General features: G+C 47.8%; 1 protein-coding gene across 6 annotated transcripts in view; it reads right to left on the minus strand.

Moving 5' to 3' along the window:
* Window positions 1-4,009, minus strand: part of LOC106821464 (glycine receptor subunit alphaZ1-like) — a 169,502-nt gene that overhangs the window by 164,931 nt on the left and 562 nt on the right. The window lies entirely within an intron of this gene.

A 4,009-nucleotide genomic window follows, 5' to 3' on the forward strand; every position in this document is an offset into this window, starting at 1 on the left:
TTGATACATGAAACATGCGCCTGACACGGTAAAACATCCGGCGAATCGCGATTTGCACTGCAAAAAGTAGAGTACACGGTGTCGATGTATTGGTTGCGTGGCGGAAAAATGTATCGGGCCGTTGGAAATGTTGAGAGGCATCGCAACGGCATTCAGTTGCGACGATGCGCGTGTTTAGATGGATGAAAGTTTACGGGAGATTCGCGACGAAAACCCACCGTTCTGTCGAGAAACTGGTTTGCCGATTTCGCTCCGCTGTAGTCTTCTCTTCGACTGCCAACGGATGGCTCGCCCCGATCGACGGCCGATGCTGCAGTAGGCATCAGCTAGAGCGCACTAGGATGCAATTAGATACTAGCGCCACAGGGTACTTCGAACTATAAGGCCTTCCAATTTGCGGCATGCACGGGTTTTACGTATGTTTCCAGTACGCTCTGAGGCCGTGCTGGCGTATAAGAGTAGGAATGAATAATAATAATACATCTATAGAATATCTATATCTATATCTATTCTAGAATCTATATCTAGTGAATAATAATAAATCTATTATTATTTACTCCTGATAAGAAGGTAGGAGTCCCATGTGGGGTGGCTGGAAAAAAATCGCGCTGACAGGCCCACATACATGGTTTCACGATCAGTCATCCCGTGTCCAGTACAGTGGATAACAATAATTTGAAATTGTGAAAGCAATAAAGATTGCTATGGAACACTGCACATGCATGGGGAGGATCAGAGACAAAGTGCTCTGTAGACAGCTACGTCGAATACTACATTCACTTCTATGAATCTGTGTTATATCGTGTTCGACGCACAAAGAGTTCCATAGATCTCGAAAAGTGATATTCCTGGCCTGTGCCTATTTAAAATCGACGGGTTCTGAAATCAAGTTAATGGAACAATCGGGAAATGTTTTTGTGAGCCATAAACAAAACCGAATTTGTTTATAAACGAGCATGTTTCTATTTTCCACGAATCCGATTTGACCGTGATAATTGCGATAACCTAAAACGTTGTTCATACTGCCCCGCCTGATTGCCCACGGACAACTTGAATTCGACATAGTTATTTCTAATACGCACGCACCATTAGGCATACGATGAAGGGTTATTCCCGTAATAGAGGTATACGAGATGTAGACTATAGAGAAAAAACTGCATTTCGAATAGCAACATGGTGTCTTGCAGAACATTAAATTTTGGACTCTATAAGGAGAGTACACCAACTACGTACGGTGATATTTTGTGATCTGCATTAGCTCGCGTATGCATGCGGGCATGCGTGCGTGCTTTCCTGCGTGCGCGCGCGTGTGTGTGTGACTGCATAGGTATTTTCGTGCGTTCGTTCGTGGGTCCGTGCGCGCGCGTGTATGCAAGTGAATCTCGGGCGTAAATCGTTATTTTAAATATTCATACATGTCGTTATTAATGATACAAAACTCGATCTCTTAGAATCGGCGTGTCACGTCAAACACCGTCGGCTAGCATTTGAATAGCAAGTGCGTTGTCGGAGGAACAGTGTGTTTGGAGGCAAACTCAATTTCTCCGTGATTACTATCTCTGAGTGACTATCGATTATGTGGGATACCCGATGGCAACGCCACTATTACGTGGCAGGAATGGCACTTGCAATCCTGCAACGTAATGAAATTGCCCATGATGGCAAGAAATAATGGTAATTCTTTTCGAATTTTGCACAGGAGAGAGATAGTGTAACGTTGGAATGAGCGTTCACGTAAAAATGATGAAGCTATTATTTTTGGCTAATTTTGTTTTATTTTAGAATTAGGGATAGGGTTAGGGTTAGGGTTAGGGTTACGATTAGGGTTAGGATTAGGGTTAGGGTTAGGGTTAACTGATTTCTATATCTACAACATATTTCTATATTCACTATCTCTCCCCTGAGACCCACTAATTCATTTCGTGATCATCGGAAGATGGGCGTCGTGAGGAAATCGCAGTGATAGCGTAGACAGCAGCAAGCAGCGAATGTACGATCACGCCTACCAACTGCGCCACGTATAGACGGCCGCCGACCTTCATTGTGCCCAGGGATAACACCGTAAACTTCAGACACAGTGGCCGTCGCCCCGACGGGCAATAGGGTTATTCTCACATTGCATTTAGGGTACCAAAATCTAACTAAGAATAAGAGACCCAATGTTATCCCAGATTAGAAGGGTTAAAATGGCATCCGTAGCGTTTTGGCATGCAGGTAAAAATAATTGCTATAACTAATAATATAATTATTGTAATATGTCGTAATTGAAGATAAAGCAGCCATCATGGCGCTAATTGTATTTACTATTTACTGCTAATAGCGCAGCGCTTCAGATGAACAGCCACCGATATAATATCTGTTCAGAGATTTTTTCCCGAATAATTACTTATTTTTTCCTGATAAGGGACTACGCCTTCCCGACGGGGGCTGTGCCACTCCCATTCCTCCCTGCTATTGCCACCCCCTGATTGTGTCCTATATCGTAGCTCCTGGCGCCTCATGTTATCAAGGGTTAATAATGACAAATCATTTATTTGTTTTATGTTAATATGTTTGTTTAATTGTTTATATTTGTCTTTATTAACTCCTGATGTTATCTCGCTTGCTGGCGGCGTTCTCTAATCGCCCGTGGTCAAGCTAGGCGCGCGTGCGGGCGCGTTTCGTAAACGCGGCACATTCGGCAGACATGTGGTGTGGTGCGGCACGCGCGGAGGCGTGCGTTGGCTCGTGTCATCGGGTAATAGCACGGGCACGGGCCGCATCTAGCTAGAACACCGCTCGGCCGGGTCGGTTCGCGAACACATGGCGCAGAGTCCACTTCTATATACCCTCACGCCACACACATTAGCGTATGTTTACAGTGGCGCGAACGCATTGGAAAGCGGGGGAGAGTGGCGGGGGCGTAAGAAGGAGAGGGCGGTCGAATATGATGCTGCTTCGGAGACGTGGAATGCAATGAAGAAGGCAGTGAAAGGTCAAGCGAAACAATTTGGCGGATGGTGTCATACGTCATGAGTAAGGGAATAAAGGATAACGAGAAGCAGAGCTAGCAAGGGACAGAGGGAGAAAGGGGGAGGGGGAGAGAGAGAGATGGGAGGATAACCCGCGCGTACGCGCGCAAGGGAGAGTGATAGACGTTTTTCTCATCTGTCTGGGTACATATATACTAGGTACATGGTTATAACTAAATATATACGCACGAAAAACAGTAGGAGAGATACAGAACGAAGGGCACACGCCCGTGCACAGAGAGACTGCCTGCCTGCCTGCCTGTCCGTCTGTCTCTCTGTAATCTTATCTGCCTGCCTGCTTGCCTCTCTGCCTGCTTGCTTACCTCTCTGCCTGTCTGCCTGCTTGCCTGCCTGCCTGCCTGCCTGCCTGCCTGCTTGCTTGCCTGCCTGCCTGCTGTCTGTCTGCCTGCTTGCCTGTCCGCCTGCCGGCCTACCTGCCTGCCTGCTTGCTCGCCTGCCTGCCTGCCTCCCACGTCTGCCTGCCGTCCAACCCGCCTGCCTGCTAGCCTGTCTGCCTACTTGCCCACCTGTCTGCCTGCCTGCCTGCCTGCCTGCCTGCCTGCCTGCCCGCCTGCCTGCCCTTCTACCTGCCTGCATGTCTGCCTGCCTGCCTGCATGGCCGCTAGCAAACTGTTATAGCCGCCCGATCGAAAATACACTCAAGGAAATTTGCGCGCGGATTACTTTTCGTGTACATTCTCTCTACAGCTCCTCGAAAAGCAACAAATCTGCCATTAGTCGGCTGTTAAAAACTCGGATTAGCCGCGCGAACTTTCCCGACACCGTATGATTTATTGAGTGTTCTGGACACGCTCGCGGAGCTCCGCTACAGGCTGCTTACGAGTCCGCCTTAACTAACCCGCATAGCTGTATTATCTATCGTGACAAATCTCATTCACCCACAAACACACACGCAAGCATGCACGCACGCAAACACATACGAACGTACGCGCGCGCACGCACGCGCGCACATACATAGACGCACGCACGCATACACA

The sequence above is a fragment of the Priapulus caudatus genome, unplaced genomic scaffold (assembly GCF_000485595.1).
Source record: "Priapulus caudatus unplaced genomic scaffold, Priapulus_caudatus-5.0.1 Scaffold74, whole genome shotgun sequence".
NCBI lineage: Eukaryota > Metazoa > Priapulida > Priapulimorpha > Priapulimorphida > Priapulidae > Priapulus > Priapulus caudatus.